Below are 16,249 nucleotides of genomic sequence, written 5' to 3'. Positions count from 1 at the left end.
TTTTAAGTTGTCTTCAAATCAAGAAAAAGCTAGGGTTTAAGGGACGGGACTCGATGCATCTGTCGCATCCTCATGTCTCACTTTCTTCTTCTTTTATTTGTTTATTATTATTTTTTCTGACAGTTTATGAATAACGTGATGTAGACAGCGGAATGTGGAGCACTTTGAGAAGCTAAACTTAGCTCATCGAGTTGACGTTTTATTGTAACAAACTGCCGTAAATATTTTTTCAACCAACACGTTTTCCAACAACTGGAGCCATACATTTTTCTTTACCTAATTTGGCAATCTCAGCCATCCAACGGCCGAAAGCCAACGATACCAACCCTACCGACAGCCATCTATAACCATAGTCCATACATATCATCAGGAGGCATCTCTTAGCTCCAGACTTGTTGTCTAGGTTTGAGTGAAATCGGTCTGGGAAACCGTCAAGGCCTCCCGATTAATCAAAAAATGCCTAAAGGATGAGATTTTTTGTTGCTCTATCGCGTTCGCAACCTTATCTCTCTCGCTGTTCTCCCTCTTTGATAGAAGGTTTCCAGCTGTAAACAACACCGCCACAGCCCTCCATCGATTGAAGGTTTCTGTGCTCTCCCTCTCAATTGAAGGTTTCTACTCTCTCCCGCATGGTTACTTTTACTCTTTTCTTCATTCGTTAAAAATGATGCAGGAGGGCATCTTCTCATCGATCTGCAACCACAACATGTCTCTTTTTTAGTTTTGATTAGCATTATTTGTTATAGATCTGACAGTAATTTGTATTTGTATAAACTCCTTGTTGTTAGAGATTGATTTTACTTTCATTTTCTTACTTCCATGTGAATATTGTCCTGAAAAGTACTCATAAATACAAACCTATAAGGCTATAACTCATAGGGATAGCCCAAGGATTAAATTATTTATTTATAATTTAAATTAAATGTGTTTTCCTTTTTTTCTAAGTTGGTTTTAAAAAATTCACCTTGATAAAAAAAATTTGATTTATAATATAAATCCAACGAATTAGATCTTGAGTTCTTCTTCTGGCTAATAATTTTTTTCTAATATTGTTTTACTTTTTTTTTTTTGAGAATAATAATATTGTTTTACTTTGATCATAAACAAGTAGCAATTCAGAAATAAAAAATAAAAAAACAAAAGAAAATAAGTTAAGTTAGGCCTAAATTTTGCATTACCTTTTTTTTTAGCCCCCATTGTACCAAAAAAAAATTGCATTACTTTATCATAACATTGCCTCCTAGCCTTTAGGTCGTACGCCCCAGTATTAGAATTATGGATCGTTTGATTAATTCACGATGTACTCCGCAAACAATAACTAATCTAATAACTTCCTAATTATGAGTTTCAATACTTTACGCTAGTCTCTATGGATTTGATGTATAATTAGTGGACTTATTTCTATGTACCACCGTAGGTACTATCACACTTTCTTAATCTGTCTAGTTGAAGGCAGCAGAAGGGTATGTAGTGGCTATCCTGGCATGTGATGAATGAAATTGATTCCGGATTTGGGTTTGATTAAAAAAAAAAAATACTCCATAATAATTATAGTTACTTTATTTTATGTTCGCTGTTAATTAGCAGGTTCTGCCGAAGTGATGAAAGAGTTTTGACTCATTGGATGCTCCTTATGATGTCAGAGCACGTGATGGTTTCCAAACATTCTTAAAGATGCACTTGTCAGTGTGACCCTTAAGCAAGAGAGGAGACTCGATTGCTGTCTTTGAAGGAGGAAAGTCTACAATATGCTACTAAATTCATACAACAATGATAGACGAGCTTCATATAGTATAGACATATTGCATACAGTGTTAGATAAGTTGTTTATGTACTATTGCATGAGTTGGTTGGAAACCGGTCTACAACTGCATGGAACTTGTCTACTAGTTATATGGAGCGGTATGCTTAAACGCCATTGAGCAGGTACTACTTATTCAAGTTCATCAACTGGGTCAGATACTATTCACTATTTTTAGTGTTTATTTCCACCCTCTAGGACCTGGGGTCAGTTTATAGGTCACAAAACTTATCCAGAAAGTGACCAGAGTAACCCATGTCACTTTGGAAACTGAGCCAGGAACCCAGAGGATGGAAATAAACATAAAAAAGCAGTGAACAATATCTGACCCAGTGACCCAATGAGTGAACTTGCCCTTATGTTATTGATTTCAGTGTAGGGACTTGTATGTAGTAAATGTTCATTAACGTGAATGCAAAGGGGTGTTATGTGTGAATTTGTAAATAAAAGACCTAGTATTGTTTATAAATTCACCCTTTACATATTTTATGCATATATTTGAAATGTATTTGTTTTTCACAGTTTTTTAAAACTATTATTTAGGTAAGTAAAGCTTTCAGTACATTAGTAGCAAGTAAAATGCAAATGCTTTTAACATGAGTAAACTACAGTAAAGCCGGCGTATCATTTCATTATTATGCATGCACACATATTTTAGTGGTAGGATTCGTTCCGTATGGAGAGATCATATTATCAGTGTATTTGAATTGGTTCTTAACTTCTTATATTGGTTATCCATTTGTTGTTATCATGAGAAAAACAAAATTACAATTACAATACAAACATATCCTTTCACAACGACTAGCACTTTGCACATTTTCCCGAATGAAAATCATTTTCATCGATCAGATTCCACTTAAGTAGAGTTGATGAGGGCGCTCATCATTTTAAAGGAACTTTTATTATAATTGTTATTGTTAAAGTTTTTATTTATCTTTATATATCTGATCCATGTTAGATATGTGCACGTTGCAGGAATATGGGCCGGTATATCTACTCTGGGTCACACATAGTTGTTCTCACATTGGTCAAAAGAATGGCAAGCCCGCCGGATCTGTAAGCTCTCATTCAGACCTTCCATTCTACATTTTCACACAGCTATTTCATGATAGGTGTCGTTTAAAAGTTTTTGGTAAACGTATTAAACTCAAAATATGCAACTTATAATGAATCAAATTTAATCTATCAGAAAATGAATACATTAGCCTAATATCATTTGATTTAGTGGTATTGATTGCAAAAGTAAAACTTTTATTTATACATACCTAACTACTTTATACACACCCCCTGGATTATTTTTGTTCAACTTTTCCCTCAAAGTTCCTGCTATACCCCTCTACTTTATTACCCGCACCAAGTCACCCTGTTCACCTCAACCCAGCAGCCTAGATATTGCTGTATTTACGAACTAACAATTATACAAGTATGCTGTAACAATTATACAAGTGGAAGAAGAAATTGTTATGATATGTTTATTTCCAAGCTTTTGATTACAGAAACTTTCAATTGGTCTATGGCTCACAGAAATCTCTTCGTTTTGAAGTTTGGCTTGACAAATGCATTGAGATTGTTATAATTCTCCACATGTTAGTTGCTCCAAAGATTATAATGCCATGCATGTTACGTTGCTAACATTGAGAAGCTCAGAGGAACCAAGTTTTGATTAGTATATACTAGTCTTTACCGATGCATGTGTGCAACAGTTTTATTGATATTTTTATTTTGGAGAAAATGAAACTGATAAGAAATATTTGTAAGATGTGGGTAGTTATCCGCGAGGTTTTAAATATCGGTTCTAAATATCTATCAGAACTTTGAAAAATGGATATATCGGAAATATCGGGGATATAGGAGAAAATATATCGTTTTTGAAAGAGTCAATTTATTAGAATTACATATAAATAAATATATATGAATGTCAACTTCATCTACGTAAAAAAAAAAAAAAAACTCTAGGCGGTTGAAAAGCCGCTCAGTGGTCTATGAAATTGCAATAATCAGACCAAGACATATGACCCATATAGTATGCATTGTAGTGATGAACATGATAATTATAGATTTCTTTAGAGCTGCCGACTGTTTTCCTTATAAGGAGATAATAATGATGAATCCAACTAGATGACTAATCATATACTTCTCCATATTGATTATATCCATACGCGTCATAGCCAAATTGATTGTTGCCTTCATGAGATTCATTTAAGATCCCACTGGGCTCTGTGCCTAAACTGATAGAGTCAAAACTTAAGGCAATTGAAGAAACATCAGATGGGGTGCTTTGATCATCAATTGCATCTCTAGTCCTCCTCCCATATCGGGTCTTCTCTTGAGCACTATTACTTCTCACGCAAAATCGCCTTGGGGGTATATCTTCTCACCTACATTCGCCTTGAAGGAATTTCTTCTCACCTAAAGCCTTGAGGGTATTTTCTCTTCTCTTAGATTCACCTTGAGGAGATTTTCTACTCACCTAAATTCGCCTTGAGAGGATTTCTCCTCATCCAGATTTATCTTGAGGAGATCTCTCTTCACACAGGTTTGCATTTAAAGAATTACTGAGTTTTTTTCTATTTTTTGTTTTTTTTTTTTCATCAGATTTTACAAATATTTCTTTACTTTATCGGGGATATATCCCAAATATCTATTATATCGGGGATATTTGACGATGTCGGAGAAATTTCGCAGAAACTGTAGAAGATAAGATATTCACCCTCTAAGATATATTGGTCCGTCGAAAAAGGGAGATATCGGGGGATTTATCGGAAATATTGCAGATATTTAAAACCTTACTGTAGAAACTAGAAAATGTGTTTCCTGCATATCTATCAATCTGATTACAATGTACAATTATATAGCTAAGCTAATTGACTGCAAATTCTTGTAGGGAAAAATTTTTTCGTTAAAAATAACATGCCTAGAGACACAGACACGAGTCACACGACCAGTGGTGGGATCGAGGCAACGGTAACCTTTGTGTTGAGGACTATAACCTAAAAACACACACTTGATGCTACGACTGGAGAGGTTATCAGAGACATAAAACCCAAGATGAGGAAAACAAGAGCAACCAAAAACTCAGAGACGAGTAGGAAGGCGGACTACCATAAAGACGGGTGTGAGGGGTATCCCAATTGAGAGTGGGTGTGAGAAGGAGATTTATAAGATAAACCGAGGTCAAGACCGCTTCGACCCAAAGATTATGGGGAGCACCGGAGGTAAGGAGAAGACTACCACTCATAGTTGCAATATGGCAATGTTTGCGCTCGGCAAGTCCATTATGTTGTGGTGTATGTGGGCAAGAAAATCTCTGTTGAATTCCCAAGGATTTACAATAAAGAGAGAAGGCATTATTAACATACTCAGTCCCATTGTCACTTTGAAGAATTTTTATGGTATGGTGAGAAAGATTTTGAATCATGGCGACCAGGGTTTGAAAATGAGTGAGTACTTCATTTTTGCGACGCATGGGGTAAATCCAAGTATAACGTGAGAATTCATCTGTGAAAAGAACGTAATACTTGAAGCCACTAACAGAAAGAGTAGATGAAGTCCAAACATCACTATGAATAATGTGAAATGGAAAATTAACAGACTCGTTATTGGAATTAAAAGGTAATTGATGAGATTTGCTAAGAGCACAATCTCTACAAAAGGAACGAAAAGATAATTTTGAACCAATTGTTGAACCTAGACGAGTTAAGACATTTGAAGAGGGATGGCCCAAACGATTGTGCCAAATGGAGGAGTGAATGGAGGCAAGGGCTTGTGGAGGAGCGGAGACGCTTAACAGAGTAAGCGGATAGAGACCATCTTTACAAGGGCCCTGAAACAAGAGACGACCAGTACGTAAGCAATAGATTTGATAAAAATCCGGAGCAAAAAGAAAGAACACTAGGTTGTCCTTAGTGAAACGAGCAACAAAGAGAAGATTTTTACGAATTGACGAAATTTTAAAAACATTTTGTAGAGTGAATTTGGAAGATCCTAATGACAAGGGAAGATTACCGGTATGGGAAACGAGCATTGAGTCCCCATTACCCATATAAACATTATGAGGCCCCCCATAAGCTTGAGGATTATGAACAGGCATGGCTGTCATGTGATGAGTCGCGCCTGTATCCAGGTACCAATTAGGGTCAGTTGCATAGTGGACTCCAGCAAATGGAGTAGCAGTACTTGGGCCAGGGAATCTGTGAGGGCATTGAGGAAGCGCATGTTGGTTGGAGTGGCAATTAGGGCACCATTGAGGTGCCGGGCCAAGAAGCCCAGGAGGCCCAGTATGTGCAGCCCAGGGAGGTGAAGAAAAGGGGCTAGGTAGGGAAGTGAATTGCTGCTGCTGCTGCGGAAAAGGGTGTGACACAAACTGCTGTTGCTGGGAAAATGGCGGACCAGTACCGCTGCGGCGATTCTGACCTGTGGAGTACCGGCCGCTGGAGGGAGAAGGATGAGGGGTAGAGTAGCGTTGGTCACGGCGTGAGGAAGAAGCGGTATGATTGAAGAGCGCAGTGGCCATTCCAGTCGCAGATGTACCAATCTGCTGTGCTTCAAAGGATAGAATGCGAGCTCGGAGCTCAGAGAAGTCAGGGAGAGGTGGGTTTTGGGTGAGTGCAGTGCGGAGCATGCCATAATCAGGCCCAAGGCCATGTAGAGTAGCAATGACCAAGTCTTTGTCAGAAACAGGCTTGTTGATGGAAATTAAAGAATCGGCAATGGCCTTGGGCTTGGCGGAGGTAGGCAACAACAAATTGGTTTCCTTTATGGAGATCCAGAAGCTGCATTTTGAGGGTAGAGGCACTGGCAACAGACTTTTGGAAAAATGGCGCTGAAGACAATCCCAAATGTCCTTGGATGTGTCGAAACCAATTGTCAACTGGGCAATATTTTCAGTGAGAGTGGTGGTGAGAGTGCTGACGATGATTTGGTCTTCTTTGAACCATTTGGTATAGTATAGGTTGGGGATAAGGACAGCAGGTTGGCCGTCAGAGGGGGTGGACATAATGGTAGGTGGGGGAGCAGGTTTGGAACTGTCAACATAGCACCAGAGATAATTACCATTGAGGTAAGGTTTGATTTGCCGAAGCGAAACGAGATAGTTGGTTTCAGTGAGTTTGATAAAGCTGGAAGTGTGTGGAGAGGAGGAAGAAGCAGTGGTGGTGGCCATAAGGGAGGGAGGGGAAGCGCTGATAATGAAGAATGACTAAGGAAGAGGAATTGGATCGAAAGGAGGTAAGCAACCTAAACTATGATACCATATAGAAAATGTGTTTTCTGTATATCTTTCAATCTGATTACAATGTACAATTATATAGCTAAGCTAATTGACTGTTACGCTACTGTTACAATCAGCTATAAATACAAAGATTTAAAACTGATGATCAGTTTTGATTGCACAGATCTTTAGTTACACAAATCTCTCTAACACTTACTTATCCTTATCCGCAAGATGTATGAAGTTATCTGCATGATGTGGGATGAGTCGTGGGTAGTTATATCTGTGGAATGTGGGATGAGAAGCTGTTAGCAGTTTTTTTTCTTTTTTCTTTTTATTTATTATTTTACTATTTACCGTAATATCCTTCATATCTTAAAAACTATTTTAAATTAATCTATGATCTAAGGATAATTATGTTATTTCACACCCATTTTGGTTGACAAAGTGGGTTCTCTTAATAACAGTACAGACTAGTAGAGTGAGGAAATTACAACATCCATGGAATGAGAGGTTAAGTTCTATAACGAATTAATTTGTATTCTCGTAGATATTAACCATGGAGGTTGAGATCTGAATTTCTTTCTTTTGTTTTAGTTTTTTTTTTCCTTTTTTTTTTTTGGGCTCATCTTTGTTTCTTCTTCTTCTTCTAGGGTTCAATAGTTCATCATTATTGAAAGGGTAAAAAAGTATTAATTGTTTTTTCTTTCAAAAAACAGGGGTGTGTATTAAGTGAATGGATATGTGTGTGTAAAATTTCCCCTTAAAATATTAGATTGAAAAATTAGATAGCTGGTATAGAAGATCGGAAGATAGTTTGGATAGTTTTTATTGTGTCTACTAAAATATTAGATTGAAAATTAGATACTTGGTGTATGGTCATTAATTCCTGCAAGAATGTCGATTATAGTGTACGGAAATAAGGTAAGGGTCTTCCACGGTGGATTAACCTAAACTAAAAGCTCCAAGCCTCCAACAAAAGGTCACAAGAGTGACCACTGGTCCTGTTGATAGCAGTGGAAAAATAAATAAAAACCTAACCAAAATAACTTAGAAAAATATGAAAATTTACGGAGATGTACTAGACACACAGGCCATCTAGCACACATTTGGTGAAGTTTGGATGACATTTGATATGGGAATAGAATGTGTAAAGAAAGAGGACAGTCAGTAAAGAAAGCTGATCAAAAACATATTTTAGAATGGTTGATATCAAGATGATGAAACTTGTTAGGACCTAGGGAGATGCCTCCACCCCCGACAATCACACACAACACACTTTGTCGGACTCTAATTCCAATTAGCTCAGATGAAGACGCTCTTGAACACAGCCTATCCCCTTTTCTTACTTCATACTCTAGGCAGGAAATGCTCTACACCTAGGCTATTCTCAAGCAATGTGTCACGAGCCACACTTAAGAGTAGTGCTATCGTGACACTTTATGAAGGAGATGTCCAAGAGGGGCAAGCTTTGGAGACCCAATGGCAAGCTAGGAGCTAAATGGAGGATGAGTGACATTATGGTAATAAAGTGGAACTTTGGGTTCGAGGTACCTCAGCTTAGAATTTGGGAAAATTCAAAACACGAGAAATGACGAGGACGTTGAGACGAGTTCGATGCACTTGACGGCATGTCATTTGGATTTTGTATGAATTGATTATGAATTATTAGTCTCCTTGGATATTTTGACGTTTCCTCTCACCTTGGCCATTGAAGTTCGATATGCTCTATAGGGGGAGACCTGGTGTCTAGCTCTCCACCACCCCCGGTGTCGGTCTTCATGGGGAACTAAGTGAGTTTCTTCTAGGCATCCGTTGGGGCATAGGGGCCGGGCATATGTTGTCAGAAAAGGGCGGCATATTTTTCCACAAGTCAGGAGGTCATGCGGACAGTATTGGCTGAAAAACCGATATTGGAGTCAGTGTCGAGAGCGAGGTTCATATGTGGGTGGTCCATTTGCCATCGACGTTAGACAAACATGTGGCTTTACGATAGATAGACTCCGTGGTGCTCATTGGCTACGAAGCAAGCAATATGAGCAAGAGTTTGAGTTCGACCTTGCCCAAAGGAAATTGATGCCAGCAACCATGGGACGGGCGACTCTGTGCTAGATTAAAGGAAACTCGAGAGGGGGATCGAGGGTGAGTTGCTCACTCGAGTGGCGTGCCAACATGAGAGACATCAAGCCCGCTTGAGGTTTGGCCTTAGGTGAGAGTTGACATTAGAGCTAGGACGGACGCCAAGAAGAGGACAATGTTAGCCTCGATAGCAGGGAGGGCCACAAGGCCAAGATGGCTTAGCCAAAAGACATTCCAGGTCTAAGTATGCAGATGTGTTGCCCCTGAGCCGAATAGGTTGTGCAAGTGATGCCGATGAGGCGAATGAATTGTGCAAGCTACTAAAAAATGATCCAACGAGGGAATATGTAGGCCAACTAGGTCTTTGTGCACTGTCATGTCACTTGCTATCGATGTGTGGGATGCACGCAAGTTAGAGATGGACTAGCATAAGCTAGGATGACAATGAAAGCCTATTGAGTGGGCGAGTGTCTTGAAAGACAACCATGACATCGGGAATCGAGCAGTTAGTCACAAGATGTGAGACTGTGAGTAGGTAATAAAACATTTTTATTGGTCATAAAGAAGATTTTGACTCTAATAATTTCATAAGATCAAGCAAAAATTTCAATAATTCAATTAAAGTCCAAACTCACAAAAGCCTTGTAGCTCCCAACTTCGATCTCTAGGTCTACGCAAACCCCTAATTCCCTTCTCTCTCAATCCCAATCCAATTCCATCCCTCCACTAATAAGTCCCAACGCATTTCGAAAAGCCACGATTTCTCAGCGAAATTGAATTCCCGTTTCTATAAGCTGTAACATCACCATAATCATCGTCGCCGTTTTACATTTTGGAATCACCTCAACTAATCTAGCTTCGAGGTGATGTTCAGATGGCCCAGATTTGAAGGGTCGGGTCTGGTGATTGGATTACTCTTCATTTCGTTCAAGACAAGGCCTCAGAGTTGGTGGGCAGTGACAGATTCAGTTGAGGATTTGGGGAAGAAAACCACACGGATTCAGTGACAGATTCACTAAATTCTGAACACAACCTGACTTAAACCTCTCGGACTAACCCGACCCGGAAATCGAGCCTGTATCAAATCTGGACACGCTGCTAGACGAGGAACTTGTGAATGGATGGTCGGACCTTGTATTGGAACTGGAAACGTTGTTCGACATGGAGCTCGTGAACGGTTCGTCGTAGGTGTCAGCGAGAGAGTTGCAAAAGCTCCGACATGCTGCTTGGAGAAGACAGACTTCGTTCAGCTCCACCTGATACCGGTCTGTGTCCTCTTCCTATGATGAAGACGACGCCGTTGGCTACGACATGATGCTCGTGATTAGAGAGAGAGAGAGAGAGAGAGATGAGACGAGAGAGTGGTATAGTGTAATTTTTCAATTAGTTTGAGGGCAAAATTGTTATTTTACTTTAAATTAGGTTTTTAGGAATAAAAATTTGTTGATGGTGTGAGTAGGACAAAGTGCCCAAACAAATCCCTTCTTTGGATAAATCAGATAAATCTCTCTTGCAGTTCTGTCACATTCCATCACATGAGAAATTATATGGACTGAATTAGAGGTGGTCTGCTTAGTAACTTTAATCCTTCCACAAGGAACATGCAAGCCCATCTTCTCCCAAGAAGCCAACCACTGATTCCCATTATTCTGAAGATCCAACCAACTAATTTCCATCTCAAAAGGACTGACATAAAAAACTTCATCAACCAAACCATAATTTCTCGGCATTCCATCATCAACATATATAGCCCACATCTGCCCTTTCATAAAACTCCTCCTATCTTTTTTGAAATTATAAAATTGTGAATCCTCCACAACACCAACAATATCACAATTACAGTGTTTGTACTTGATATTCTCCAAAACAGTAACATTAGAATTGTCACTATTAATAAGCTTGAAATGTAGAGGATGAGCCAGCATAAGCAAGTCTCCGGTAACCATGCGTACCTTAACGCCAGCTTGTTGGCGCAATTGGGTAAACTGAGTCACAATTGCACTTTGCTCATGATCTTCAAGCATGTGGTCTTCATCATGAATCAGCTCAAAGTCTCCAAGGTAGAAACTCTTGAATTTAGTCTTCTTGGTGTTCAATCCACCACTGGCATCCCAAAGCCCATCCAAAGCCAATTCTCGACCCTTTGGTGTCTCAATCTCATCAGATGTGGGAGAGGAAGGTTGATAGCTCGAATTAGATTCATGATATGAACCATTAACCTTGGAATGCATGACCTTAGTCAAGTCTACAGCACCGGGCACAAATAGTTTCTTACTCTCAACAAGCATGGACTCATCCTTAAGTAAAGGAACACTCAAATCTTGCTTCTCAGTCACAGCTGCAACCATCAGCACAGTTGCGAAAGCAGGAGATGTCTCAACTGGCACATCCAAATCATCGGGTTTTGTGGACGTAATCAAAAGAGGGTCACACCTGGCCGTCTCTGAATCGCCCTGAATTTGTTTTCGACTGCGTCGAGTGGACTTAGACAAGGGTTTTTGCTTCATCTTTATTTGCGACCTTGTCCTAAGGTTTTGGTTCACTCGAATAGATTTGAGCTTCGTGGTCGTAGGAGCGCTGCTGAGAACGCTATCATATGCGGAAGACAAAGTTGACTAAGAGAGAATGGTAGCCTTGTACGAACTGTGATTATGGGAAACAAATGATTCAATAGGTTCAGAGTGAGGGTAATTGACTGGTAGGTTGTGTGATTGGTGGTGAGGGTTGGGGTGAATCGAAGCAACACGATAAGGGTGAGGAGTTGTAGGGCGGGTAATTGGAGGAGTGATACTGTGGTGGTAATCGGAGGTGTATGGTTGAGGGTTTGAGTGAATGGAGTAATCTGAGGAGGTGAATGTCGGTGGATAAAAAGGAGTAGGTGGAGATGGCCTTTCATACTGGGTATGGTTAGTTTCAGGATTCCAGTAATACAATGAACCTGATGAACCATCGATCAAGCCCTTCCAAGGACTTGGAAGTGTAGGATCTTCTGGAGCATACCATGGACCACTGTATGTAGGGGTTGCAACATGTGGAAATTTTGAGCGGTATTCCTGAATCCGACGAATCTCCGCCATGAAGTTGTTATGAAGATCGTTCATAGTTTGCTGAAAAACAGCCATCGAACTAATGAAGTTTTGCACTGCTGGAAGAACCACCTCGCCCATACGGATCGAAGGGTTTTGATACCAAATGTTAGGATCAGAATCCATAAAAAAGAAGTAGAGGAAGTAAATTGCACAAAAATGAAAGGAAATAAACTAAACAACATTCATATTCATCGATGTCTTTTACAATGGAGGCAAGTTGCTTATATAGCTCAATCTACTAACAACCCTAGACACCCATTTATAGATGACCCGACCCGATATAGAGCCCAAGATTGGGCCCAAGACAATGTGTAAGTGTCCTAACATTTGGTGCCCATTTGGGTTGCTTAGGTCGTAGTCGTGATATCCCTTCGTTCTCACTCCCCTCTCGCCGCTCCCCTCTCGATTATCGATCTGCATTCCTTTCCCGATGGCAAGGTTTTTCCTGTTGTTTGTTCAGCCGCGGGTTGTTGTCATACCACCTCCTCCTCCTCCCGTCAAATTTATTGTCTTACCACCTCCCGGCCAAGTCCATATCTGGAACGTACTCACGGCCCTCTCTGGCACCGCTGTTGCGATTTTGTCTGGTTTCGGGCTCGCCCACCAACGGGAACTTCTAGTGCTTGAGAATGAAAGGAGCTATAGGGAAGTCAGGTCGGCGCAGAGAGAAGAGGAGGAGGAACAGAGAGAAGTGCAGAGGGAGAAAAGAGAGGTGGAGGAAGCCGGGAGAGAAGTGGACAGGGAGAAGAGAGAAGTAGAGGCCCATCAGATTCTCGTCCAGAGGGAGAAGAACCGCTGGTGGAAGTAGCTTAGCATTTGATATACTCTTATTCAGGTTCGGATGGGTTTTAATTTTTAATTACCAGTTCTAGAATTTGAATGCATAGGCTTAATTGTTGCTGCCATGTCGCATGGATTATCTCTTTTTCGGAATTCAATTCCCGTTGCTTTTCAGACTTGGGTTTGTCTTGGTGATAGGAGCAAAAATGGTTATTGGAAAAATGGAGGGATTGAAAGCCATGAAGCCGAGTGTTTTGTAGTAGGGGAGGAGATTTAGAGGTGTGCTCAGAGGTAGTTCTAGGCTCTAAGAAGAGCAGTGAGGGTGGGACAGATGATAGGCACCTTAGGAAGAATGTAATGGGGAGAATTGTGCTAGAGGATTTTGATTCTAATGGCTTAGTTGCAATAGGTAGATGGGAATGATATCGTTGAGAGAAGATAAGTCGATTGTTTTGTTATGCAGTGTTCTTGGCTAGGTTGTTTGTCAATGATGGTTTTGTGTATCTTTGTTTCCATTGATTTGAGCATTTTTCTGGTTTTTGGACTCATATAGGAATTAGGTTAAAACCTCGGTTTTGGACTCATCGATTTGAGCATTTTTCTGTTTTTGATAGTTAAATGATTAATATTCCCAGGGCTTTATGTTTTACTTAGCATACAAATTAAGATAGCAGCCTATGACTCTGGACTTAAATATCATACAAAGATAGCAGCCTATGCTTTAATACAAAGATGCTTTTATTGGTTAAATGATTAATATTTGTCTTCTTTTATTATATATGAAGTGGGACCGATGATAGAATGCTTCCTATTGTTTGCAGACCAAGATTGTATCTGTGCCTAAAGTTTTAGTCATCGACATCTTGTATGGTATAAATTGTAGGAAAATAGGAGGAGAGACAGAAGAGGGATAGAGATAGATCTTCCCCCAGAGACATCACTCTTAAGCATTTGCTTTTCATCATATATTGCCCATCAGCTGCTTCCTTCTACCAAATCTTTATTTATTACAAACTGATTTCTAAGATCAAACCATTGTTTACTATCATATGCAACAGAATGTAATGTTTTTTAGTTTTCATGTGATATAGGATCAAGGAGACCATGAAGCAGGAGAAAGAAGCAACAATCGTCTACTCGTCTACTCGTCTACTCGTTTAGTTTTTATTTTCTGTTGCCAAGTTAGAACCTAAGCCAAGTTCTGATTCAACCCTGAAATATTATTGTATATGTACGCAATCTCTTCTCAGAAATTCAGAATATGTACGTTTAAGACCGGCTATATGTTTTGAAATATATTGCGGATCAATCTATCTAGTTAACGTAGAATGAAGAAGTCATCACTACAAAATCCTTTCAATTAACTAAACTCTTTCAAATTTATTTTATTATGCACTTAATAACGTAGTAGACGATGGTGGCTGTTGGTAATATAGCCTAAGCTAGTGGTTAATTGATTGTGATTTGTTTGCTAAATTGTTTTAGTACGTATTAAAAGAGAAAACATTCTTCTAGGTACTCTTTTATTTGTCCTGACTGAAGAAGAAAAATTTATTAAATTCCAATTTCAGACAAAAGCCTTATTTCTTCGATTTATTTGGAAGACAACAACTCGATCTATTCCAGGCCTCCATTTTCTCTTCACACCTAAGAAAAACAATTCATATTTAGGTATGGTGTATCCCACATTAGATGAACCACATTATTCTCGAGCTCTCTTATTTTTAAGGGTTTTTGTCCATTTACCCCATTTCTAGGGATTTTTTTCCCACTAACCCAATGAAGTTTTTTTAATTCCCTCTTATACAATACACTCTAAGGGAGTCTTCCCTAATACCCCATTAAGATTTTTTTTTGTTTTAAATTTTTTTTTAATACCATTTTACCCCTCACCCTTTGTTACTTAGAGAGAGAGAGAGAGAGAAACCATAGGAGATTTCGCCGGAGCCGGTCGCCGGATTCCGGTCATCGGCTGCCGGATTCCGGTCACCGTCCGCTGCCCACCGGAATTTGCTGAAAATCTCACCGGAAAGTTTTTGCCCCCAATAGACATCTATTGCCCCTTAATAGATGGGCAATAGACGTCTATTGCCCCAATAGTCTATTGCCCCTTAATAGACGTCTATTGCCCCCGAATAGACGACTATCAGCCATGTATTGCCCCCCAGTAGACGACTATCAGCCATGTATTGCCCCCCAATAGGACTTTCAGTTGCCAGAATGGGAACTAATCTTCCTAAATTTAGACAAATAAAACTTTGATTACAGAAAAAAAAGAAAAAGGAGATTACATCAATTCAAAACGTCTATTGCCCCCCAACAGGCGTCTATTGCCCTCCAATAGACGCTTTAACATACGTCTATTGCCCCAATAGAACTTTTTGTTTTTACCTTTTTCTTTCCTCCCCGGCTTTCTGCCTCAATTTTACCAAAAAAAAAAAAAGATTTGGGCACCCAAACTCACAACACTACTGAAATACTGTACTCTCTGGTCTCTGCTGTCTCAGATCTTCTCTTCTCTCTCTCTGCGCAAATATTGAATTCTCCCAGTTCTTGCTTCAGTGCATCCACCTATATAATTAATAAAGAGGACAAGATGAAATTCACTAGCTAGCCAGAGAGACGAGTTAAAATAAACAAGTGTATATAGATATCTGATTAAGCTTACTCGGTCTTAGGCCTTCATTTCGAATCCAAGTCAATAGCACAAAACAAAGAACTCACCTTGAATCAGGCCAACGCCGGCGCAATTGGCTATAGCCGACGACAGTGTTCATTCCAACAGGTTGTGGTCTAGCGTCGAAGCTCGCCGGAACCCAACCGGAAAACTGATTGTACGAGCCGAAGGTGAGTCAGGTTGGCGATGCTCCTCGGAATCTCGCCGGAGAGAGAGGGCTGGAAACAACTCACCAGCGGTGGAGTTGGGCCGGAGAATGGAGCAGGACTCGGCAAAGGCCAAATCGTCGTCGCGGAGGAGAGAGAGAGAGAGAGAGAGAGAGAGCGCGGAGGAGAAAGAGAAGGGAGACGGTGCAGTCGCGGTAGTCGAACTGGTGGCCGGAGAGAGAGGGCGGTCGTCGTCGTCTTCAAGCGTGAATGCCATCGCTGCGCCAGATATGGAGATTGGAGAGAGAGAGAGAGAGAGAGAGAGAGAGAGAGAGAGAGAGAGAGAGAGAGAGAGAGAGAGAGAGAGAGAGAGAGAGAGAGAGAGAGAGAGAGAAACTGGATCTGGAGAGAGAGAGGAGAGATATAGCGAGTGGCACGTTGTAGTTTCTTAATTAGATTAAGGGCAAA

The 16,249-nt window shown here is 40.1% G+C and overlaps 1 long non-coding RNA gene across 3 annotated transcripts; it reads left to right on the top strand.

The window, feature by feature from the left end:
* Positions 1 to 322: 322 nt before the first annotated feature.
* Positions 323 to 14,284, top strand: LOC133712134 (uncharacterized). 3 transcript variants are annotated; one of them, XR_009847182.1, is made up of 4 exons: positions 323 to 611; positions 1,585 to 1,926; positions 2,760 to 2,857; positions 14,050 to 14,284. It is a non-coding gene; the product is annotated as an uncharacterized LOC133712134 (long non-coding RNA). The 3 variants fall into 3 exon arrangements; XR_009847180.1 differs by having other exon boundaries at positions 346 to 611; positions 2,777 to 2,857; XR_009847181.1 differs by having other exon boundaries at positions 352 to 611; positions 1,588 to 1,926; positions 2,777 to 2,857.
* The last annotated feature ends 1,965 nt before the right edge of the window (positions 14,285 to 16,249 follow it).

Source organism: Rosa rugosa, chromosome 5, assembly GCF_958449725.1.
Source record: "Rosa rugosa chromosome 5, drRosRugo1.1, whole genome shotgun sequence".
Classification (NCBI taxonomy): domain Eukaryota; kingdom Viridiplantae; phylum Streptophyta; class Magnoliopsida; order Rosales; family Rosaceae; genus Rosa; species Rosa rugosa.
The sequence above is the reverse complement of the archived record's forward strand: the minus strand, read 5'-3'. Positions and strand labels throughout refer to the sequence as shown.